The sequence below is a fragment of the Coenobita brevimanus genome, chromosome 74 (genome assembly GCF_032717465.1).
Source record: "Coenobita brevimanus isolate Jiangsu-jjx chromosome 74, ASM3271746v2, whole genome shotgun sequence".
NCBI lineage: Eukaryota > Metazoa > Arthropoda > Malacostraca > Decapoda > Coenobitidae > Coenobita > Coenobita brevimanus.
Window position 1 is genome coordinate 16,695,208 of NC_137027.1, and position 27,164 is coordinate 16,722,371.

The 27,164-nt window shown below is 42.1% G+C and overlaps 1 long non-coding RNA gene across 1 annotated transcript in view; it reads right to left on the minus strand.

Annotated features, from left to right (window-relative positions):
- Positions 1-23,169, minus strand: part of LOC145407757 (uncharacterized) — a 123,794-nt gene extending 100,625 nt beyond the window's left edge. Inside the window, exon 1 of the long non-coding RNA XR_013898789.1 lies at positions 23,045-23,169. This is a non-coding gene — a long non-coding RNA (uncharacterized LOC145407757). The remainder of the gene's footprint in view (positions 1-23,044) is intronic.
- Positions 23,170-27,164: the final 3,995 nt, after the last annotated feature.

Consider the following 27,164-nt stretch of genomic DNA (forward strand, 5'->3'; position numbering starts at 1 on the left):
ACAGACAGTGGTCGTGTGAGATGGAGATGGATGCAGGGATGAGGAAGGCAGAGATGGAGTGGCAGAGTGCCTCTGTGGAGACACAGGTGACACGGGAGATGGGGATCGGCTAGAGGTTAGGTCCAGCACAACGGGCCATGCACGTCCTTGGTGGGAGGTGTCCCTCGGTGTTTCTCTGCTGGTTGAAGGTTGGGAAGATGCTCTGCTGGCTGAAAGCTGGGGAGATGCTCTGTTGGTTGAAGGCTGGGGAGATGCTTTGCTTGTCGAGGGGTGAGGAGATCCTTTCTAGGTCGCTGGCGTGGTGGGGGCCTGCTTGAAGAAGGCTGTGATCATAGTCTACCTGGCCGCCCTCTTCTTCTCTTCCAGCATCGTCCTATAGACTTTCATCCCCTCCTCATGCTGATTAGCTGTGTCCCTGCTTCATCCTGGGAGGGGGTCGTGTGTTCGCAATAGGTCAAATATCTTCTCCTCCTTCATTAGCATCTCCTTCAGGATTTTGATGTTCAGAGCACAGACCTCAGGCACAACCACCTCCTCCTCTGCCTCAAAGTGCACCAGCTGGATCTCCATATTGAGGAGCTCCTCGTTGCTAAGCTCCTCCCTGTGGCTCTCGAGAACCTCCTCCACGTCATCCTCATCGACCTCCCCGAAGCCCGCCTCGTGTGACAATTCGACTATGTCCTGCTGCACACACTGGATAGGCGGAGCTTGCATGCCCTCGGGGAAGCCAGTGAAGAGCACTCTGGTCACAGCTTCCACCACACACCGTTCATTGTCACCTGGTTAATCAAGTCCCATGCAGCAGTTACATTCTCAAGGGTGTGGTGTATGGTGTACCCCTTCCAAAACTGCTGCACTAATGTCCTGTCATCACTGTCGCAGGCCCTTACCAACTGCTTCATCAAGCCACAAAGGTAGTAAACCTTAACGGCTGTGATCACCCCTTGGTCCATCGGCTGCAACAAGGACGTGGTGTTGTGGGTAGGAACACCACCTCAATATTGCTGACCCATTCCTTCATCGCGGGAGGGTAGCTAGGCGCACTGTCCACCACCAAGAGAAATCCATTCGCCAAATTTCCATGTGAAGCATAGCCTACCACTTCAGCACACAAGAGAGGTACGAGTGGAAATAGGATAAACAGATATCCGAAGTCAACCAGGCCTTCTTGTTCAACTTCCACATAACCCCAAGGTTCTACTTAACATACCCCACCAGAGACCTGGGGTTCTCTGAGTGGCAGACCAGGAGCGGCTTCAACTTCAGGTCGCCCTCAGCGTTGCCCTCCAGCAGCAGTGTCAGTCAGGCCTTCGAGGCCTTGAATCCTGATGTAGACCTTTCCTCCGTTGCAATACATGTCTTGGAGGACATTCTCTTCCAAAAGAGCCCAGTCTCGTCAAAATTTAAGAGCTGCTTCACACTATAGCCACCCTCCACGATGACGTGTTTCAGCTCGTCAGGAAACCCTGCCGCCGCCACTATATATGCACTCGCTGCCTCATCGTAAATCTTCACATGGTGGAAGTTTGCCCATCTCTTGAACCAGTCAAACCACCCATGGCTCACCTTAATGGTCTCGCTTTCATCCAGATCCTGATTGACCTTTAATTCGTCCCAGAGCGAGAGAGCCTTAGTGCATGTTATTGCCTGGCTCACGGGTGCCTTGCGCCAGTTCTAATCTTCCACCCACATGCGGAGCATCCACTCCAGCTCCTCCATCGCAGACTCTCACTGGCGGGTGATACGGGAGGCAGATAAGGTTGCAACCTCCCCAGCAGCAGCCTTAATGGCCTCCTTCTTCTTCATGATGGTGGAGACAGTCAACTGGGCCAGGTGGAGAGCCGAGGCAATAGCACATGCACCTTTGCCCTTGTCATAGTGCTTAAGAATTTCCAATTTCATCTCTAGTGACACAGTCTTATGCACACGCTTCGCAGGAACATCTCCAGCACCACCACTAGCAGGCCACTTACCACCACGACTAGGGTCCCCGCTAGCACCACTACTAGCCCCACCACGTGCAGCACCCTTACCAGACATAATCACACTTATCTGGGCCAAAAATCCCACAATACTGCACTCCACACATGATTAGTATCACTGCTCTATTTACGGCACTGCTCGAACACAGTTACGATGCACTACAATAGCAGGTTGCGTAACGCTGGTGGTGCACCATGTTGCGTGGAGGGCGAGCATAAGGGAGATCCTCACTCTGAGATGCCCGGTGTGAGAAGAGCGATATGGGCGAGTGTGGGGTGAGGGATGTCTATGGGGCCTGCACGAGTGTTTCTGCACATCCTAGGAGGCGGGCGGGCTCAGCTGGCCATGGGAACGCGTGATTCAAAATTTCGGCACATCATCTGTGGGCACGACATCGGAGGGCCCATTGTTAAACCGGGGTTCGCCCATTGGGTATCGGGGCATGGTGGTATTTGTACCCCTATCGCTAGGCCAGGGTATCGCATCTAGGGGTATCATATATCGGGGTATTACTGTATCTTCTCCGCCAGCTGAAATTTGAGGTCGATTTTTCAACTTTTACCAAGGTGAAATTTTTTTCTTACAGATTCAAAATGCTTGAATTTACACACCTCATAAAGTCAATTTCAGTATCCTAGGCCTAATGGTTACTATAAAAATGCCCATCAAAGATAAAAGTCCCCCTTCACAGTAAGAGAGAAAACAGGAAAACATTGACGGAAACATAATTTTTGCCTGAGAATCTTACCAAAATCAAAGATATCACTGTAAAATACATTTCTACTGATGAAACTAGGAGTCAGCATGATTTAAAAAAAAAAAAAAAAAAAAAAAGACAAATTTTTGCAAACTCAAAAAAATTGGCAAAAAACTAATTTTCGATAACGAAACTTACCAAAATTAATGAAATATCAATGTAAAATATGTTTCCATTGACGAAACCAGATGCAGAAGTATGACTAAAAAAAAAAATAAAATAAAAAAAAAAAAAAAAAAAGAAAGAAAAGAAAAGAAAAAAAAAATTATTGGTGAGCGTACGCAGACACAGGCTGACCATGGCAGGGAAAGTACCACGTCACATTCAGGACAAAGGATAGGGAGAGAGGAAGGTGGTGGGGTGGGGGGTCTCTGGTGGGGATGAGGGGGGATGAGATACACCCCCAATGTGTGGGAGGTGGTGTCGGGGTTAGTATGGTGGGAGGAAACACACAAAATCGATTATGTCAAGGAAATTGTCACATCATTCGATATAATGGGGGACGAAAGAAGGTGGAGGAGGGGTGGGCAGTCTCTGCTGGGGGTGAGGGGGGATGAGACACCCCCCTTAATGTGGGGGAGGTGGTGTGGGGGGTATTATAGTGCAAGGAAACAAACACAATGAGATCATAGCAGTGAAATTGCCACTCATTCGATATGGCGAGGGGAGTGGAGGGAGGTGGGGGAGCCTGGAGGGATGAGCAGGCATGAGACACACACTTCCACCCATATGATGTAGATGTGGTATTGGTGAGTAGTTTGGGTGGGAAGGGACAGAGCTGGCAGTATCCAATCAGCCAGAGGGAGGTGGAGAAGTGGCTATGGTGGAGTCTCCCAATAGACATGGTGAGAGGCCGGGATCTTCCTTCCCACCATCTCATCCCTTAGTTCTGATTGGATCTGAACCGTTTATGTCATAAAAGGGGCTGGCTTAGTGCTTGGCAGTGTCTGACAGACCTTCTGTGATCATCAGTCACAGGACTAGACATGGCAAACTCGCAAACTGACGATTATTAGTCATTGTACAGTACAATCCCAGCTATCCGGTATCCAGACAAACGGGATACTCAGAACAACGGGAAAATTCAAGGGCTGGTAAAAATGTCAGTAAGTTATAACTGTGTGCCAATTTGAATGGACCGCCAAACCGCCGTTTGATCGTGTCACGCGAGGCTGGGTGAAGTCAGACAAAGCGAGGTGAAAGCATTTCCGGCTAATGTAAATCCCTAGCAAATCCTCTTAACCACCCCTCCTCTCCCCCTCTTTCCCCTACTTGAATTCAGTCATCCTCCACACCCTCCAAAAATCACCAGTCTGCGTTTTGCCACCAGACAGTAAACAAGCTCTCTTGCTACTGTGTTCCACTGATAGACGGTAATTTGTACACTCCAAAATGCCTAAAGTGCAAACTAAACATAAGCGTATCGTGCTTACCTTGAAACAGAAGCTGGACATATGCAACAGACTTGAAAAAGGCGAACATTATAAAACACTAATGGCTGAATATAAATGTTAATAAGAATGAAAGTTTACTTTATTGGAAGAAAAATAAATAAATAATATGCTTGCATTTCATACATACATCATTTATTTTATTTTCTGCAAAACAGCAGAGTGGCGAGTGAGGGGTGGAGTGATGGAGGTCAAGTGGGGAAGAAGAAGAAGTCAGAAACGTAAACAAATTCACGTGGGGGCACAGGTGTCGTGATAATTCTACAGTGCAGTCTTAATACATCATCAGTTCACTAATAAATGTTCAAGCTTTTATTTCTATATTTCATTTTTCAATTTTTATGAGTGCAGTACATATAATGAATACTGTAATTCGGTAAACAATGGACTGGTGTAATTTGCAGTACTGTGAATTGCTAGACATTGCACACGTCCGTTATGACCATGGTGTGTGTTTACAAGGCAGTTTTTCAGGCGGAATCTCTTAGTGTAACCCCTAATGTGACTGGTGAGTACCTGAACTGTATTTACTGCTGTGATAGCCTTTGTATAGATTTGACTTGAAAATCAGAAATACGGGAAAAAACTGTAACCGGGAAGGTAAATTCCCCAAGCCACCCGGTTAACTGGGATTGTACTGTGCTTTAGGGGTTAATTTTTTTTTTTCTGAATATTTTTCAATGATATGGTATGAAATTTTTGGTTTTCACCTAACTTCAACTTGTCATTCTTTTATTTGAATATACCGGTACTGCTATAAAGTACAACTATTCAGCTTTAAAATGACACCAAAACCAACATTCTATCATGAAGTGTATTTACACAGAATAATCAAAGAAAAATATCACAGCAAAAAGATGTGGGTCAGCGCCAGAGCACCTGACTTTAGCACAGACATAATCTGCCTGGCCAAGAAACCTGATAGGGTTAAATACAGAGCATCAGTCAGCCATACAGTCATACACAATAACATAAAGCTAGGTCTAAATGGCTCTTTTTCTCATGAAATGCTTTATTTATGGCTCCTCTCACGATGCTGGTCACCCAGAGACTGACTCAGCGTTCTGTGAGATGTGAAGGAATGCAGGTGTGTGTGTGTGTGTGTGTGTGTGTGTGTGTGTGTGTGTGTGTGTGTGTGTGTGTGTGTGTGTGTGTGTGTGTGTGTGTTCTTACCTACCTAATTGTTCTTACCTAATTGTATCTTTACAGGAATGAGTCAAGCTCGTACTGTCCCGTGTCTTAAACCATATTTATCGTACATATCCTTAAATTTGTGAATTGTTTTGACACACACTATTTCATTCGGCAGTGCATTCCATTGATCAATTGCTCTGTTTGGGAAACTGAATTTCCTTACGTCTTTATCACCTCTCTTCCTATGCAGTTTTTTGCAGTATCCTCTTGCTGATGCTTCTCCATATGTTAAGTAATCATTTATGTCTATTTTCTCCTTTCCTGATATGCATTTATATAGCATTATCATGTCACCTCTTTTCCTTCTCTCCTGTAGTGTTGGTAGATTCAGTTTATTTAGTCTTTCTTCGTAGCTTAGGTCCCTTAAGCTTGGTATCCATCTTGTGGCGGCCCTTTGAACTTTTTCAATCTTGTCTATGTGCTTTTTGAGATGAGGACTCCAGCCTACTGATGCATATTCCAGGGTTGGTCTAATGAATGATGTTATTATCCTTCTTAGCATGTCTTCATTTATGTATGTGAATGCTATTCTCATATTTGCAAGCAGTGTATACATGTTCCGTACCTTCTTGCTGATGTGGTCAGCCGGAGATAGTCTGTTATTGATAATCACACCTAGGTCTTTCTCTCTTTCTGATGTGTATAGGGTTTTATTTCCTAACTTATAATCCCAATCAGGTCTTTTTCCACTTTTATTAAACTTGATTACATGACACTTGTCCACACTGAATTCCATTTGCCATGTATTACTCCATTCATGAAGTATATTTAATTCTTCTTGTAGCTCTTTACAAGAGTCTGTGTTAGTAATTCTCCATTGTATTTTTGCATCATCTGCAAACATATTCAGATAGCTCTCATTTCCAGTGTTACTGTTTATATCATTTATATACACTAAAAACATGATTGGTGCCAGCACTGAACCCTGTGGTACTCCACTAGTCACTTCTTTCCATGATGAGTAGTTTCCTCTTAATACTGTCCTCATTTCTCTTTTTATGAGAAAGTCTTGCATCCAACAAAACAGTTTGCCTCGAATTCCTCCTTGATGGCACAGTTTCCATAAAAGTCTTTGGTGTGGTACTGTGTCAAAAGCTTTTTGAAATCTAAATAGATACTGTCCACCCATCCTTCCCTTTCCTGTATTGTGTTTGTTACTCTGTCATAGTAGCTCAACAGATTAGTAACACATGATATTCCATTTCTGAAACCAAACTGTCTTTCTGTTATCATACTGTGTCCTTCTAGATGATTTACCCAAGCTTTTCTTATAAGTTTTTCTAATACCTTGCTTACAACACTGGTCAGTGATATTGGTCGGTAGTTGAGTGGATTTTGTCTATTTCCTTTCTTGAATAAGGGGACAATATTTGCTTTTTTCCAAATATCAGGTAGTTTACCTTGACTCAAGGATTTCTTGAAAATTAAAAATAATGGTTTACATAACTCCTTTGCACATTCTCGTAATACCCAACATGAAATTTCATCAGGACCACTTGCTTTTCCTCTGTCTAATCTACTTAACTCCTCCTGTATTACTTTTTCTGCTATTTGTATATCTGGTAGTATGTGTGGACATGCGTGTTCCACATAGTCCCTCTCAAAATTTTTCTTCTGTAAAAACTAATTGGAAATTCTTATTTAGTGCTTCACAAATATCTTTCTCTTGTGTATAAGTGATTCCCTCGTCCGTAATGGATTGTATTATATCTTTTACTTTGGTTTTGCTTCTGATATAGCTGTAAAACAGCTTTGGTTGATCACTACTTTTATTTATTATATCCTCCTCAAATTGTTTTTGGGCTTCCCTCCTTATTCTTGTATAGTTGTTTCTTGCCTGTTTGTAATTATTATACGCCCTTTCACTATTGTGTCTTCTGTATCTATTCCACAACAAATCTCTTCTTTCTTTTGATTTTTTACATTCTGTATTGAACCATTTCTGTATTTTCTTATCTGCTTCTTTGTGCTGTGGGATGTACTTCTGGACTCCTATTTCATAAAATTCACAAAATTTTTTATATACAGCATTTAAATCTTGTCCTCTAAGCTCATTTTCCCAATCAACTTCAAAGAAATACTTCTTTAGGTCTTGATAATTTCCCTTTTTATAGTTTAGGCTCTTTTTGTAACTATCATTGCTGTTTACTATGTCATATGCTATCCTGAAGTTATAATTTAGTACTGCATGATCGCTTTTGCCGAGTGGAGGGTGATATATTAAACTGTCAATATCATTTTCTTGCCTTGTAAATATTAGATCTAGCACTGAAGGTACATCAAGTCCTCTTTTTCTGGTAGTTTCCCTCACATGTTGCGTTAAGAAAAACGCTTGTACGAGATCCAGGAGCTTATGGTCCCAACAGCTTTCTTGGCTATTTATATCTAGAGTATTCCAATTTATATTTGTATTGAAGTCCCCAGTTAGTATAATTCTTTCCGATTTCTCTTCCATTTTATGTAGCAATGATCTTACACTCTGAATTGTACTCTCTGCCAGGTCCTCATATTCGTCTCTTTCCCATGTGTTTGATCTGGGTGGCATGTACAAATTGGCTACAATTACTTTACCTTCAGATGTGTCGATCTCTACTGCAATCAGTTCTACTTGTGATGGTATATCTAGTTTTATTTCCTTGACTTATAGATTTTTCTTAGTTAATATTATAATTCCTCCTCCTTTTTTTAAATATCTGTCTCTTCTCCATATATTGTATTCCTCTAAGTTTAGTATGTCATTGGATATCCTTGGTATTAATTTTGTTTCAGTTAAGCATATTATTTGTGGTTCATTTTCTCTGACATAATCATTCATCTCTAGTAATTTAGATACCATTCCATCCACATTTGAGTACATCAACTTTATCATCTTGTTTATATACTTGTCATGACATGGTTCTACTACCTTCCTCCTTTTTCTTCCATCTTGTTTGTGTAACACTTTCGTACCTGCAATCCTATTACTTTGTAAAAAAATTTCTTCTTCTCCTCTTCTGATCTTCCCTCATTTTTTGTTTTTGCTTCCTCCCTTTTCTCTTTCAGTAATTCCAGTTCCTCTTGTGTTAGGCATCTTTTTATCCATACATTTTTGAACTCCTCTTTTTCCTTAAGATTCTTTGCATTTTTTAGTATCTCTTCCACAGTGTTTACACTCTGGAAAGTCACCTTTAGAGGTCTTGTCTTGCTATTCTCGTATTTCCCTAACCTTTTGTGTTCCTCTATGTCTTTACTACAGATTTCCTCTGATACTTCTTTCAGTAAGCTCATTACATTTGCCATCTCCTTTTTGTCTCTTGTGATCTTGTTTTTAACTTCATCCTCTTCTATACCAGTGATTACTATTGATTTGTTTATCTCTACTGAATCTCTGACTAACTTTGGATTGTTTTGGATTATTCTTTTCACCTCCTTTTTAATGCTTTTTTCCTCCACCCTTGTTTCTAAGTCTTTCTTTACTTTCACCACTTCAGCATACGTGGTTTCTACATCATTTTTGTAGCTTTGCACAGCTTCATTTACTTGTGTTATCTTCTCCTCAATATCACTGCTCTGGTCAATAAGACTGCTAACTTGCCTAATTGTCTCTGTGTCATTTTTGAACTCTTCCATAACACTCTCGTGATTGACTACTGTACTTGCCATTTCACTCATTTTCTTCCTAAGTGTACTCAATTCCACGGTTAGTTCACTGATGGTTGTGTCTTTCTTATTGGCCTCCCTTCCTAGTTTTTCTATTTCTTCCTTTTGCAAGTGCATCTGCTTCTTTATTTCATCAATTTCATTTCTGAAAGCCATTTCTAGTTTGTTTACACGTTCAACCAGTCTATTGTGGGTCTCTACTTCAACCAGTTCTTGGTAGAAATCATCATCATCATTGCCAGACGCCATGTATCCCAATCGGGGTGGCCAAGGGCTTAGAGTTAATTGTTTTACAGGGAGGGGCACTAATCCTCCACCAACCCCACTTGACACGTACGGATGCCAACAGCATCTGTTGTTCCCAGGTGGTCACCCATCCAAGTACTAACCAGACCCACCTTTATTCCTTTTCTTTTCCAAATTTGTTTTACTGAAGTATGTATCCATTTTGAAATACTTAAAGTGCAAAGCATATACTTACAATCTCCGTCTTGTTGTAGTCAAAACAAACCTCAGAGATGACTCAGCGTATGCTTTCGTCTTGGTTCTATTTCCTGTTTTTACAAGTCTTGTTGAAACTTATTATTTTTTTCCTTTTTATAATGAACAATCATTTAGTCTAACCTGGTACTGAGCTTGACTCATACAAAGATACTATTTAGGTAATGCCACTGGCCGTGATGATTTGGTACGGAGCGCCGGTGTCACACGTCCGCCTAGATTGAATCCCTGTGTGTGTGTGTGTGTGTGTGTGTGTGTGTGTGTGTGTGTGTGTGTGTGTGTGGAGGCATGCCACACTGATCGCCGTTTCCCACACATCCATTCTTTTACCAAACATAATTTTCTAAAAGAACATAACATTTGGCCAGCTCAAGGTGGTAGTTAAATCCAAAATTCGTTAAAAGAGGTTTCGGTATATCGAGGGGTTCACTGTATTCGTAATAAGAAAAAAAAAAATCTAAACTGATGCACCAACAAAGAAATGAAAAATGAAATGGAAGTCACTGATAAGACTTATCCCAAACCTTTTACTGGAGTGGACAGGGTTGGGTCATTTTTATCTAAGCTGGAACAGCAAGCGAGGGCAAAATATGAATCTATCTATAGCTTGACGCCCTAATCTTGCAAAGGGTGGCTGCAGACAAAACTCCTCCAAGTCTCTCTGTCACCCACCATTTGACTACCCTCCCCCCAGCTCACCCCCCCTCCCTCATATACCTCTCAACTCCATCCCTCCACCTCATCCTCAGTCTACCCCTCCCTCTCCCTCCCTCCACCTCACCTACATACACCCTCTTAGTCAGTCTTTCATTCTCCATTCTCTCCGCATGTCCAAACCACCTCAGTGTATTTCTCCTACTCTTCTCAACCACATCCATATCCACCGCACAATGTTCCTTCATTTCTTCATTCATCAATATGAATACTTCCTTTATTATTTCTAAGGTAGGTGGCTGGCCTTGTTTGAGTGGCTTTCAAGGTTAGGCTCAGTGGCAGTCAAGATGGTTAATGCCAGGGGGAAGCGGGAGTCTGGTGGGGCTTTGCACCCTCAGTTAGGTACCTGGTGTTGGTATGGCTGTTCTTTTTAAATTTATATATATATATATATATATATATATATATATATATATATATATATATATATATTATATATACATTTTTTTTAAATTAGATTTTCATAAGCTTCTATCAGCTTTTTTCTAATCATCATTTTTGTCAGAAAAGCTTTTTTTATTTTCTGTGCGAGGGGTGTGAGGTGGAAAACAGCAAAATCAGGCAGTTCCAATAGAAATTACTGTACCATAAAAATTTGGAAACACATGGAAATCTTTAATTAAAGCCAAAAACAGAAAAAAAAAGTTATAATGTAAAAAACAAAAAATCCAGTTGGTTAGGTTTATTTGCTGGGTTAGCTTAGGATATACAGTGGAACCTCCTAAATCGCAGCCCTGTGAGACTGGGCACATGCTGCAATTTGAGAATTTTGCGATTTATAAATAACTAATCTTACGGGAAAAATTATTTATGAATCTGTCATTTTGGAAAAGTTGCCTCCCTTACCCACAAACCACATCAAACTGGTAACCAGCAAACTGCCCTAGTGAGAGAGGGCAGTGTTTGGAAACTACCTGTACTGTTGTTTGCAGATAATACTGTGTTGTTAAGTGAAGAAGAAGGGGAGCTGCAAGGCTTGGTGAATGAGTTTGGGAATGTGTGTAAGAAATGGAATCTAACGGTAAAGCCAGGGAAGAGTAAAGTTATGGTCTTCGAGAGAAGTGAAGTCAGTGACTGTACAGTGAGGCTGGATGAGGAGGAAATGGAAAATGTGAGCGTGTTTAAGTACTTGGGTAAATGAGTAAGGATGGAAGTTTAAAGGGTGAAATGCTTGAAATGGTGCAACTGGGAAGAAAGGTTGCTGGTTCTTTGAAAGCAGTGATAGGAAACAGGGAAGTGACATGGAAGTGAAAAAGCTACTACATGACAGTATTGTGATACCAACCGTAATGTATGGAAGTGAAGCTTAGACCTTGTTAGAGGGACAGAAGTCAGGAGTGAAAGCAGTGGAAATGAGTTATTTGTGAGGAACATGTGGTGTCACATGGAGACTGACAAATGAGGAAGTGAAGGTGCATTGTGGTGTGGATGTGGATGTATTAGGAAGCATTAGGAGAATCACACTGAGGTGGTTTGGACATGTGGAGAGGAAGGAGAGCGAGAGACTGATGAAGAGAGTGTATGTGAGTGAGGTGGAGGCCAAGGATGAGATGGAGGGATGGAGTGGAGAGGTATATGGGAGAGGGGGTTGTTAGCTGGGAGCAGGGCAAAGAAATGGCAGGGGACAGGGCAACAGGAGGCGATTTGTTTGTGGCCACTTCTTATGGGATTGAGGTGTCTGGCAATAGATAGATAGATTTAATGGAAATAAGCAATATTTTAAGATTCTTACCTGACTATGACAACATTGCAGGAATGGAGAGGGGAGGGGGAATGGGTTCCTCCTTATTACATCTAACTTCTGGATGTAAGTTAAAGTTGGCCTTTTCTTCTTCTTCTTCACCTTCCTCGAAGAAGCTGTAGGCTTAGAAGGGTTATGATCGGCCATGATAAAAATTCTCATACGAGAATCTCAACCTTATTGAAGGCATATGCATGCAAGACCCTATGGTGAGGTCACTGGTGGAAATGTCACTTCCCAAACTGATTCCCCCTTAAGGAATTCCTCGCTCACAATCCACTCCTTCTTACCCTCACCTTCCCACAGAAAGAGAGAGAGAGAGAGAGAGACACACACACACACACTCACACACACACTATTCTGGCAAACATAGCACAGCTAACAGATGTTCAAAAACACATTGAGAAACCTTCACTTTCATGATTGTAATCACAAATTAAGTATAAATTCCGCAAATTACTGATCTTCCAAACTGTTGCACAATGTTGCCATGCATTATGAATTCACTGTTTAGGAATGTGTGATTTAGGAGATTCCACTGTATTAGCCTAGTTAAGCTTACAATACCTTAGCCGGAATTATTTTCGATTCGGACATCTTGGGAATTTCAAATATTAACCCTCCCCAATCTTTAGATCTCCTTATCTGGAGTATTTTGAATCACTGAATGTTATCATTTGTTTTCATATTTGAAGGCTCCAACATGCTTGCATGCGTCGGCCTTGGTCACCCAAGGGCGGCTCTCCATGCTGCTCGATCTATGGCAGCCTTCCTGCTCAGTCCCTTAACCCTGAGGTCACACTTAACCCCCCCCCATCCCGACGTTTTCTGGGCAGTGGTACACCCCAATCCCGACATTTTTGGACCTTTTTTTTTTTTTCGCTCAAACATCCGCTTTTGGTGAGAAACATCGAAAATTCATAGAGAAATCGCTCACCTGAGATTTAAAATACTCGATCCAGGTAGGAGTACCTCCTTACCTTACAGGGTTTTCTATCAGGCTGGCTGCAAAGAAAACGAGTTCTACGGGAGGATAACTATTCCACACCACTCATAAACGGTATTTATTTATTTATTTGGTACGAATTTATATGTAGTACGAGAGTATATTGGTTTTCAAACGGTAATATAGGCATTATAAGCATTGTTTCACTCACTAACTCATCACCATTCCTGACCTTTTTTTGCCACATTACCTGATCATCATTTCTGACTGTTTCTTCCTCTAATGTTTGTCCTCCACATTGTCATCGATTGGGGAATCACTCTGGCCCTGAATTTCGTACCGTGATATGACATGGCTTTACTGGCCAGGTCACTGATAACAGGTGAATTGCTGAGAAAAGGGCATGTGGGGGGGGGGAGGTCATGCTGGTAAGGCATTGTCCCTGCCTAGCATCTTGTAGAGCAGAGGTGGCCAAACAGTCAATCGCGATCTACCAGTCGATCGCGGCCACTTGTTTGGTCGATCGCCGTTCCCCCATAAGACTTGGCATCAGCTGCTCAGCTCGCCAACATGGCAACAGTGCGCAAGTTGTATGTGACACATTCCTGTCTCTTGACTCTTCCCTCGCATCAGTCATAAACGCGCGGTGTCAGTAGTGTTGGAGCATACATACAAACGGGACGTTACACAGTTGCACGAGTGTGGTGTATTAATTACTGTGATTATAATAAACTGAATTAATTGAACATGAGTGGAGCAAAAAGACCAAAAACCTACCACTTTCATGAAGAGTGGGAGCATGATTTCTTTTTTACAATGTATAAAGACAAATGCATCTGTTTGATATGCCGTGCTAGCATTGCTCTGCCGAAGAAAGGAAATTTAGAGAGACATTTTTCAAGCCTACACAAGAAATATGATGTTGATTTTCCTCCTAAAACTGAGATAAGGAAAATTAAAGTGAGAGAATTGAAAGCTCAATTAGGAGCACAACAACATTTGATTGCTAAACCTCTTTTACAGTCCCAAGCAGGAACTGAAGCATCCTTTCGTATTGCAAATGTGTTAGTGAAACACAAGAAACCTTTTCAAGATGGGGAAATGGTGAAGCAAGCTTTTCTTGAAGCTGGAAATGTTTTATTTGACAAATTAAAGAATAAAAGTGAAATCATGCAAGCAATTAAGGACATGCCTCTATCTCGACAATCTGTGACAAGACGAGTGGAGGGAATGGGTGAAGACTTGGAAAACAAACTGAAAATGGACATAGACAACTGTTGTTTTTTTTCCTTGCAATTCGATGAGTCGACTGATATAGTGGATACTTCTCAGCTAATTGTGTTCATAAGAATGGTTTTCTCTGATATGAGTCACAAGGAGGAGTTTTTAACTGTGATTCCTGTGAAAGGGACAACTAGAGGTGAGGACATTTACCAACATTTTTTTCATTTTGCCAAGAAAACAAGCCTCCCGCTACAGAAACTAGTATCCATTGCAACCGACGGCGCCCCATCCATGGTCGGTAAGAACAATGGGTTTCTAGCACTCTGCCAAAAAAATGAAGATTTTCCTGATTTTTCAACAATCCATTGTGTCATACATCAGAATGCACTGTGTGCTAAAGTTTTGAACATGGCAGATGTCATGAACATTGCCACCAAGATTGTTAATTCCGTTCGAGCAAGGAGCTTAAGGAGACGACTCTTCCGAACTCAGCTGGAGGAAAATGAGGCTGAGTATGAAGACCTGCTATTGTACACTGATGTCAGGTGGCTTAGTCGGGGACAGTTCTTAGAAAGATTCCAGTCCTTGTTCCCTGAAGTGATTCAGTTCCTGGAATCAATTGGAGAAAGTACATATCCGCTGCATGAAGCACTATGGTTGTTAAAATTAGCTTTCTTGACAGATTTAACAGCTCATTGTAATGCATTCAACCTTCAGCTTCAAGGCAAGGATAAAACCATTACTCAGTTAGTTAGTTCCGTAAATGCTTTCAAATCAAAGCTAAAATTTCTAAAATCTCAGCTAGGAAGAGGAAATTTGAAGAACTTCCCTAATTTACAAAAAGCTGTAGAAAGCCATGATGAAAGCAACTGCACATACGATACATTTTGTACTGAAATACAGAATCTTTGGGGAGAACTAGAAAGAAGATTCCAGGATATTAAGCAGCTTGAACCTATCCTGGTTTTTATGTCACATCCATTTGCTGCAGTTGATATTGAATGAATTTCTGCAATTATCTCCTCTTTGTTCAACATGAATGCATCAGATTTGGAGGAAGAAATATTGAAGCTTCAATCTGATATTCCCTTGAAATCAAGAGCTTCAGAGAAAAACTTCTGGAATCTACTCCATGAAGAACAGTACCCAGGATTGAGATCTATAGCTCTTCGGTTGACTGCATTTTTTGGGTCAACTTATCTCTGCGAAGAAGCCTTCTCCCAAATGAAGATAATTAAATCAAGATACCGAAGCCGCCTAACCGATGAACATTTGAAATACTGCCTCCACTTGTGCCTCAGTAGTTATGAACCCTCCTTCAGTAAATTATCACAAGATATGCAGTGTCATGCATCAACTTCGCAATAAGGTTGGTGAAAGAGTCCTTTCATAGGTAGGATGAGGTAAAAACTTTGGTAAAATTTAGTATCAACTGATTTTTTTTTTCTTAATTTAGTTTGAACTGATTATTTTTTTTTAGTACTATGCTATTTGAAATGTTTTTCCCCAGTTGACGTAATAATATTATGTGATTATGTAATATGGTAGATCGTAAAAGAGTTTCAGTCTTTAGAGTAGATCTCGGATTCTAAAAGTCTGGCCACCCCTGTTGTAGAGGAAGATGTCCCGTGTATACGTGCCAAAAATCACTCGCAAAAATTGAAAATTGTGCAAATTAGGGACCTTGCAATGTTGCCCCGTTAATTTACGTCACCGGGATATGAGTGCACATCATGTGAGGACGTGAATTCACGTCTCCGGGACTGGGTGGGTTAATGACTTTGTCCCATGTCTTTTTTAGTCTACCCCTCGCAACCCCACCCTCAGTATTAATGCATCGCACATTCTGCACCCAATTATCATCCCCCATCCTCTCCACATGCCCAAACCACCTAAGTCTACCTCTCCTCATCACAACATCAAAACACTCAAGTCCCATCTTACCTCTCAACTCTGCCATCGTAAACCTAGCCCCCCAGGCCTTGCACTCAGGGATGCGCTGCACATCCACCTAATCATTGTCATTTCTGTATGTCTGAGCCTGCAAATATCCTCTTCCTTTACTGCCCAGATCTCACTACTACACAGTATTGCACTCCTAACACATGCTACATACAAAGATCCCTTAGCATGTAGGGGAAGCCCTCTCAATGTCAGGAGAGACATCAGCTCCCTGAACTTCTTCCAACCACTTCTCACCCTAACCACACAGCTAGTTCCAGCCCCACCTCCAGCACATAACATGTCTCCCAAATAACAAAACTCTTCCTCACACTCAACAGACTCACCAGCAAGTTCAATCCCCTCACACCTGACAACCTCAACCTGCTCTCCCCAACACTATCTATCTATCTATCTATAGCCCGACGCCCTAATCCCGCAAAGGGTGGCCGCAGACAAAACGCCTCCAAGTCACTCTGTCACCCACCATTTGACTCCCCTCCCCCCAACTCACCCCCCCCTCCCTCATATACCTCTCAACTCCCTCCCTCCACCTCATCCTCGGTCTACCCCTCCCTCTCCCTCCCTCCACCTCACCCACATACACCCTCTTAGTCAGTCTTTCACTCTCCATCCTCTCCACATGTCCAAACCACCTCAGTGTATTTCTCCTAATCTTTTCAACCACATCCACATCTACCCCACAACGTTCCTTCACTTCTTCATTCGTCAACCTGTCCCTCCATGTCACTCCACATGCTCCTCTCAAGTAACTCATTTCCACTGCTCTCACTCTTGACTTGTTCCCCTCTTGCAAGGTCCACGCCTCGCTTCCATACGTCAGGGTAGGGATCACAATACCATCATGCAGAGACTTCTTAACTTCCATACTCACTTCCCTATTTCTCATCACTGCTTTCAGCATGCCTACAACCTTCCTTCCCTGCTGTACCCTTTCACGCACTTCATCCCCCAAAGTTCCATCCTTACTCATCACACTACCCAAGTACTTGAATGCACTCACATTCTCCATATCCTCACCATCCAACCTCACTGCACACTCTGTGACTTCATTCCTCTCAAACACCATAACTTTACTTTTGTTTACATTAACTTTCAGCTTCCTCCTCCTACACACTGTCCCAAATTCATTCACCAATCCTTGCAACTCCCATTCATCTTCACTCAACAATACTGTATCATCAGCAAACAGCAACACCGGAAGCTTCCAAATCTCACCCTCATTCGTTAGGGCCACCCCCACATCCACTGCCCTACCTTGTACCTCCTTTACGACCCCATCCATATATATATTAAACAGCCATGGAGACATTACACACCCCTGTTTCAGTCCCACATTGAGATCAAAGAACTCACTCAGCTCACCATCCACTCGCACCGTAGCCCTAGCTCCCTCGTACATACTCTTCACAGCACTCAACAATTTCCCCTCCACTCCATATATTCTTAATACCTTCCACATACCTTTCCTATCTATTCTGTCATAAGCTTTCTCCAAGTCCATGAAGGCAGCGTACACTTTCCTTCCCTTCTCTAGATACTTCTCCACTAAACATCTTAGAACAAATATCTGATCTACACACCCTTTTCCCTTCCTAAATCCCCCTTGTTCTTCTCCAACTAGCTCCTCTGTCATATGCCTAACCCTATCAATGAGTATTCTACCATATATTTTACCAGTCACACTAAGAAGGCAAATACCCCTATGGTTACCACATACTTCTCTCTCCCCTTTTCCTTTGTACAGAGGAACAATTATACCTGATTTCCAGTCCTCTGGAACCCTTCCCTCTTCCCAAGCCAATCTACACAACTTCCATATCCACTCCACAACAATCTCACCCCCATACCTAAGCATTTCACCACATACTCCATCAATTCCTGGGGCCTTTCCCAGCTTAATCTTCTTCATCGCTTCCACTACTTCCGACCTACTGATCTCTTCCTCCCTCCTCTCATCTCTTCTTCTCCCAGCCATTCCCCAACCACTTATACTCACACTGCTCTCACTCTCTACATTCAACAAATCCTCAAAGTGCTCCTTCCATCTCCTCAATTTCTCTCTCTCTCTCTACCAACAATCTATTATTCCTATCTTTCACTCCCTACTATTTCCCCTTTCACACATCCTTACTTTCTTTACCTCCTTCCAAAACAATTTCTTACTCTCCCTCCATTTCACACTCAGATTCCTCCCAAACTCTTCATCCACTTTCTTCTTACTCTCCTTCACCAGTCTCTTAACCTCCCTTCTCCTGCTCACATATACCTCTCTTTTTCTCTCTCTCTCTCATCTTCCTCCCTACCTCTACTTCGCCAACCATTCACCATATGCCTTATTCTTTTGTTCCACAGCTCGTTTCACCTCATCATTCCACCATGCTGTCCCTTGCACACCCTTGCATCTCCTCCTCACTCCACAAACCACCTCACACGCTGCGCTTATCTCTTCCGTGAATATCTTACATACGTCTTCCACCCCTTCCATCTGCTCTAGCTCATACCTTCCCAATCTTTCTTCCACTATGCTCTTATACTCTGTCCTCTTCTCACTATCTTGCAATTTCTCCACTCTTCTCACAGGAGCTGTTTCCTCCTGTCTTCCCCTTCGCCTCCTCAACCACTTTCTTTGCAGCTCTACCTTGGCCATCACTAAGTGATGGTCCGAGACTCCATTCCCCCACCCTCTCCACACCCTTGCATCCAACACTTGTCTTCTCATTCGCTCATCCACACACAGCATTATCTCGTAGTCTACCTCTAATAGCACTACACTTCTTATGCACCCACTTATCACAAACGCTGCACAAGATGGAGTTACTTCCCCCGTCCTTGTGGCAAATTGCACATTGCCACTCTCTCTCTTCTCTGACAGTAATGCCACCAACCCTAAATATTACCACTTTTGTTTTATTTGCATTTATTCTTAAGCCCTTGTATCCCATACCATCCCTCCATTTCCTAAATCTTTCCTCCACCTCCTTTTCATTTTCTGCAATCAACACCAAATCAGTAACATAAAACATCACCCATGGGAGTCCATTTCTTAAGTCACGTGAGGAGGCTTTAAGACAACAATAAACAACAAGAGACTAAAAACTGAAACCTGATGCACACCCACATTCACAGGAAACTCATCACTCAAATCTCCATTCACTTATACCAGGGTGTGAGCACCCACATACATGGCCATAACCACCCTAACCACCACTCATTGATCCCAAGCTTTCTCACTGCCAACTTCACCAACTCTCTAGGGACTCTGTCAAAGGCCTTCTCCAAATCAACAAAAACAAAGTACAGTTCCCTTTTCTTTCCTAAGGTATATATTTTTCCTGAAGCTGTTGAACAATAACTATGGCATCAGTGGCCCCCCTGCCTGGCATAAACCCAAACTGCACCTCATCAATATTCACACTCTCTCTAATCATACCTTCTAGAACTCTCTCCATTACCTTCATTATCTGATCTAAAAGCTTTATACCTCTATAGTTTCCTCTTTCCAGAGCATCACCCTTCCCTTTGTACATATTTACACTCTTCAGCCAATCATCTGGGACAACACACTCATATAAATCATATTTATCAGGTCAGTGACTAACCTCACTCATATATCTCCTGAGGCCTTCAACATTTTGGCAGTCAACCCAGACACACCAGCTGCCTTCCCCACCTGCATCCTGCCTATAGCCTCATTCACACAGCAGCATCAATCAAAGGCTAAGGGCCAAACACTGGATCTGCTGGCTCCAAACCTTCCCTGTCCCAATCAAACTCTTCATTCAACAACTGTGTATAATGCTCTCTCCATGCATCATTAATATCCCCACTGTTCACCACTACCCTTCTTTCAACATTCTTCACACACTGCTGACCTATAATATCGCGATTATTTCTCTTCACCCGATATGCCACCTTAAATATCATATTCTTCCATTTCACATGATTTAGGTTATCAAGTAAATGTCTCTGTGACTCAGACTTCACTCTCTATACCTCTCTTCTAGCCCTACACTAGAAATGAATAATAGCATTGTAAATGATGTTACAAATTTTTTCCACGTTTCAGAAATTAGTCTTTGTCAGGAGATTTTACAGGTGGTGTCAAGTCCTGTGCATTCGTATATCCACCACTAGTTGCCAGTAGGCATGTGCAAGTGCCTGACATGTGCAATGCCTAACCACTTTTTTTTTTTTTTTTTTTTTTTTTTTTTTAGTTGATTGGTGCTCTTGCTTTCCTTTCCATCAATCACAGGTCAGCATAACTGGCAGTCGCTTTGCGCCTGATTTTGAATTTCAGTATCAGGATGACGTCTCTGTGCTCCGGCTGTGAGAGTGATTACATTTCAGTAATTGTGAAATTTCACAGGGATGATGCAGACAAGTCTGAAGCAACAGTATTAAGTTTTTAAGACATCATGGTGTTCTGGTAGCTCAGGTGATCTGTAAAAACTTTAAAAATCTTTTCCTTCAGAGACAATAAACATATCTGGTTTTGTGGCCATAGCAACCCCATTCCAAACACAAAAAGAAGAAAAAAATGCAATTACCAACCGTCTGATTTTCAGGGAACAGTAGGGACCCATAGAACACGAGTTCAGAGTACGCACTCCTCACTGTACGCGAGGACCTATTTTTTGGTCAATACTGACTAAAGGTGCAACTAATAAATAATATCCAAAGCCTATGCTATTGAACATAGACTTTGATGGTTATTAAAGTACTGATTAATTAATAATAAGTATAATATATTTATAGAATGACGGGAATTGTCCAGGGTGCGAATTGTCTTGATGGGGAATCATCCGTGTTTTGACGGAGAATTGTCTGACAGCGAATTGACTTGACAGCAAATTCTCTCCTGCACCACTCGACACACAACCTACCTCACCAATCTCGTCATCAGCACTTTTGACATTTTCACTAGCTAATGCACTCACTTTGTTCATAAACCCTTCAAAGTCTATTTCTGACACCTCAGACATTGCATCATCCTCTTGATCCTCCCCAGGAAATGGCTCTCCACTCTCAATCACTTGTGGTTTAATTAACTTGTTTCTTCATCGTTGTGGTCACCTTTGAATTATTCTTGCGTCACCCATAGCTGTCTTCGTTCATGACGGCAAACTGTCTTGTTGTGACAGTGAATTGACTTTGATGCCGAACCGAGTCGTGCAGGAGACAATAGACGAGTTTCCGGTCAAAATTTTTTTTAAGTTAGTTACTTGCACGGGTAAAAAATATGCAGAAAATAACTATGTCAACCATTATTTCCAAAAAAAATGTGCAGAAACATGAAAAATTAATAAAGTAGCCGAAAAATCACATGACACTGAAAAGGCGTCTGATTGGTCATGACGTCACTACTCACACTGAGGCAGCATAGTCTGCCTTGTTTACATTTAGCCAGGATACATTGTGCTTATTTCTGACCACTAAGAATGTCCAGTGACAAGAGGAATAATTGCTAATGTTTCGTTCCAATGTGTAGGTGCACTGACAAAAGCACAGTAGGGAAATTATTCCTCTGTATACCAGCCAATAATAGTAACAAAAGCAGCGGTGTCTGGCTGCTCGTCAGAAGTTCCCAGAGCTGGAATGCAGTCTTTACTGTTGTGAAAATATTATATTCTTCACCATATAGGTTCATACACAGCTAATTATCTGAAATTCGGTAAAAAAAAAAAACTATGCTTAATTTAAGTATTAATAGAATATTAGAAGTCAGAGCGGAAACGTGCTAAGGTTAGCGGGTATTTCTTCTTTAGATCGCCAACACGCCTTGACAGACTTCTATTTTGCACAAATACTGATTTAAAGTGCAAATAAATGCATTTGTATGTTGGTGGCGACCATCATCCACTCACTTGATGTAGAGCTGCCTGCTTCTTCCTTAGCCTTTATCATTCTTTTTCTGTGCCTGCCCTCCTCTTCCTATTTCTCCCATCTTCCTGTCACTACTTATTGCTTTTCTTTCCATTACAGGTGGCTTTACATTGAGTACCAAGCCAAATGGTTTCCTGTAAGCCAAGAAACCATTTACAACGCTGGGTGGTAACCATATAACCAAACCATACGAGCTCCCTACGTGTCAAGTGGGATGGTGGAGGGTTAGTGTCCCTCCCTGTAAAACAAATAACTCAGAGTCACATGGCCACCCCGTACGGGATTATGGCGTCTGGCAATAGATAGATAGATAGACAAATGTTAAGTTAATATTTATACAAAGCAGAAGTCTGCCAAGGCAAGCTGTTAAGCTAAAGGAGAAACACTTCAGCTAATTTCAGCACGTTTTCGCTGTGAATCCGGATTTTTTTTAAAGGTAAAATTAAATACAAAAATTTGACCAGATTTCGGATAAGTAGATGAGTATGAACCTCTATGGTGATAAAATCTATAACGCATACCAATTAAAAAGTCCCATTTCGGTGTTGATTCGGTAAATGACCGCCGATTTAGTATTTCATCACACTCCCCTGAAGGTACATCCACAAAAAAAATATTTGTTACCCTTGTGGTGTGATACGATATGATATAAGGACCAAGGGTTCTGAACTACTACCAGTACCAGATGAACACAGTTTCACTTTTACAAATCATTTCAGAGTTCATCGCACCCAGAGGTAACGATAATCTTTTTGGTGGGTGTACAGTATTTACAATCAAGTTCAGAGTCACTGAAACTGTTTTTTTTTTTTTTTTTCGGAAAACCAATAACGAAGAGGTCAACTATTAAATATTGATGAGCATAATACCATTATAAACTCAAACAACTGATACTGTACGGAATACATTTAACACTTTCCACCTCATGAGGTACGAGCACCACTTGGGAATGGTGTAGCTGTAAGCTACTTCAGGTCGATTTCACCACAATTTACTTACCTAACAGGTACCATCCACTTACACCATGAAATTCCTTCACAACATACCTGAAGGGGGTAGTTTGTATCTACAGTGGCCAAGTACAGTAGGTACAATTTTTATCTCTGTTACTGGTAAAGTATTGTGTGATGGATTGGAGCGTCGTCTGCAGTATGAATGCTGACGTCATCGCCAACATGGCGGCTGCTTCCCTCCATCTGCAAAGAATTAAAGTTATCAAGTCTTGTTCAGTGCAAATGATAAATTAAATTAAAAGATACATATACCGTAAGTTTTTAGGTACATGGCAGAGTGCACTGGCCATGTTTACCCAGAATCGGCAATATGTCTGTTCACCTGTTGTCCTCTTGGGTTAAGGTGAGCAGCCATATTCTTGTTGGTTTTAGTTAACCCACATCTGTCTTGACTCAGTAAAGCCATAATTTTGTTAGTTTACTTTATCTTAGGTAATATGTCTTCGATGAAAGGATGCGAAGATGTGTAATGGAGGCAAGAGCTTGTAGAGGTTGGGGGAGTGGACTTTCTGACCACTACTTGGTGGTGGTCAGAATCAAGATCCAAGATGGAGAAATAGATGAAGGGAAGGATGGAAGGAAGTAGTTGCAAGGAGAGTGGAAAGGTTATAAGAGGATGAGAAAAAGGCAGAATATAAGACAGAAGTGGAGGAACAATTGGGTAAAGATGACTTGGAGCAGATGGGGGACGTGGAAGGTATGAGCAAGATATTCACAGAAGAAATATGTGCAGCATGTGATGTGGTGTGTGGGGTGAAGAGAAGACGGAAGGGGGTGCAAGGAAAAGCATGGTGGAATGCAGAGGTGAGACAGGCTGTGGCACAAAAGAAGAAACCATACAATGAATGGATGAGAAAAAGGGGCGTGGAAGAAGTTGAGAGGCGGAAGAGAGAGTTATATGTAGAAAGGAAGAGAGAGGTGAAAAGATTAGTAAGAGAGAGTACGAAGAGGGTGGATGAGAAATTTGGAAGGAATTTGAGTGTAAAGTGGAGGGACTGTAAGAAAATGTTCTGGAAAGGGGTGAAGAGAGTAAGACAGGGTGGTAGCGAAGTTAGTAGGGAAGGAAAGATAAAAATGGTAGATTACTAGAGAAGAAGGGAGAAAAAGTGAGCAGATGGAGAGAACCCTTTAAAGAAATGCTGAACACAGAGAGTGGAAGTAATGTGAGTATAAGTGGCTGGGGAATGGCTGGGAGAAGAAGAGAGGTAAGAAGACAAGAAGAAATCAGTAGGATAGAAGTTGTGGAAGCAATGAAGAAAGTCAAATTGGGGAAAGCCCCAGGAACTGATAGTGTGTGTGGTGGAATGCTGAAGCATTGGGGAGAGGTAGTAGTAGAGTGGATGTGGAAAATGTGCAGATTGGCCTGGGAGGAAGGCAGAGTCCCGGAGAATTGAAAGTCAAGTATAATTATTCCCTTGTCTATCTATCTATCTATTGCCAGACGCCTCAATCCCGTTTGGGGTGGCCACAAACAAATTCCCTCCAAGTCGCCCTGTCCCCCTCCATTTCACTCCCCTGCCCCCAACTCACACCCCCCTCTCTCATATACCTCTCCACCCCATCCCTCCATCTCATCCTCGGCATCCCCCTCCCTCTTCCCCCCTCCACCTCACTCACATACACTCTCTTCATCAGTCTTTCACCCTCCATCCTCTGCACATGGCCAAACCACCTCAGTGTGTTCCTCATAACGCTTCCTATCACATCCACATCAACACCACAACGCTCCTTTATATCCTCATTCGTCAGCCTGTCTCTCCATGTGACTCCACAGGCTCCTCTTAAATAACTCATTTCCACTGCTCTCACTCTTGACTCGTGTCCTTCCAACAACGTCCAAGCTTCACTTCCATATGTTAGAGTTGGTATCACAATACTGTCATGTAGTACCGGTAACTTTTTCACTTCCATGCTCACTTCCCTGTTTCTTATCACTGCTTTCAAAGAACTGGCAACCTTTCTTCCCTGCTGTACCCTTTCAAGCACTTCACCCTCCAAACCTCCATCCTTACTCATCACACTACCCAAGTACTTAAACGTACTCACATTTTCCAATTCCTCACGATCCAACCTCGCTGTACATTCACTGACTTCACCTCTCTCAAAGACCACCACTTTACTCTTCCCTACATTCACCTTTAGATTCCGTTTTTTACACACTCTCTCAAACTCATCCACCAAGCCTTGCAGCTCCCCTTTGTCTTCACTCAACAACACAGTATCATCTGCAAACAACAGTACAGGGAGTTTCCAAACACTATCCTCTCTCACCAGGGCTACTCCAACATCCACTACCCTACCTTGTACCTCTTTTATTACCCCATCCATGTACAGATTGAACAACCATGGAGACATGACACATCCATGTTTCAGCCCAACTTTCAAAGAGAAAAATTCACTTAGTTCACCATCCACATGCACTGAAGCCTTCGCACCATCGTACATACTCTTCACAGCATTCAACAACTTCCCATCTACTCCATATATTCTTAATACTTTCCACAATCCTTTGTCTATCCACCCTGTCATATGCTTTCTCCAAATCCATGAAAGCTGCATACAACTTCTTTCCCTTCTCTAGAAACTTTTCCACTAAAGATCTAAGAATGAATATCTGATCTACACAACCTCTTCCCTTCCTAAAGCCTTCCTGTTGTTCTCCAACTAATTTCTCTGTTCTTTCTCTAACTCTGTCAATAAGTATCCTACCATACACTTTTCCTATTATACTAAGATGACAAATGCCCCTATGATTACCACACACTTCTTTTTCCCCTTTCCCTTTGTACAAGGGAATAATCATACCTGACTTCCAATCCTCCGGGACTCTACCTTCCTCCCAGGCCAATCTGCACATCTTCCACACCCATTCTACTACCATCTCTCCCCCATGCTTCAGCATTTCACCACACACTCCATCAATTCCTGAGGCTTTCCCCGATTTAACTTTCTTCATTGCTTCCACAACTTCTACCCTACTGATTTCTTCCTGTCTTCTCACCTCCCTCCCTTGTACAAAGGAAAAGGGGAAAAAGAAGTGTGTGGTAATCATAGGGGCGTTTGACTTCTTAGTGTAATAGGAAAAGTGTATGGTAGGATACTCAGTGACAGAGTTAGGGAAATAACAGAGGAATTAGTTGGAGAAGCACAGGGAGGCTTTAGGAAGGGAAGAGGTTGTGTAGATCAGATATTCACTCCTAGATCTTTAGTGGAAAAGTTTCTAGAGAAGGGAAAGATGCTGTTTGCGGCCTTCATGGATTTGGAGTAAGCATATGACAGGGTGAATAGACAAGGATTGTGGGAAGAATATATGGAGTAGATGGGAAGTTACCGAATGCTGTGAAGAGTATGTATGATGGTGCGAAGGCTGCAGTGCGTGTGGGTGGTGAACTGAGTGAATTTTTCTCTTTGAAGGTTGGGTTGAAACAGGGATGTGTCATGTCTCCATGGTTGTTCAAACTGTTCATGGATGGGGTAATAAAAGAGATACCAGGTAGGGCAATGGATGTTGGAGTGGCCCTGGTGAGAGAAGGTAGTGTTTGGAAACTCCCTGTACTGTTGTTTGCAGATGACACTGTGTTGTTAAGTGAAGACAAAGAGGAGCTGCAAAGCATGGTGGATGAGTTTGGGAGAATGTGTGAGAAATGGAATCTAAAGGTGAATGTGGTAGAGGGCGTTTTGAGCAAAACACAACAGAAGTGGCTCCAGAGAAATAACCAAAAATTCGAAGTTTAGAGACAACTTTGGACCAGTAGATCAACTACAAAGGAACTATAAAGGTACAGTGGATCCAAGTGAAGCAGTGGCTTAACCTACATGTACAGTATTAGCTTATATATGGACATAAAAGTCGAACTGAGCTTGCCAGTTCAGTCAGCGCATGCATAGAAGTGTATCCTATTACCAGAACAACCAGGACGCCAGTATACTAGATCTGTTTGGATATCTGCCCTGACGTCATGCCGGGATTCGACTGCGCTGAGACAGTGAAGTCACTTACCCAGACCCAAATCAGTATGCTAACAAATCCACAGTTGAAAGAAGCTCTGGCAACCCTTATTAATGACACATCAAAAGAACCATCAAATTCGTTACTTCTAGATGAAATCAGGAGCCTGAAGAAAGAGACTGCTGAAATAAGGAAAATTAAGGA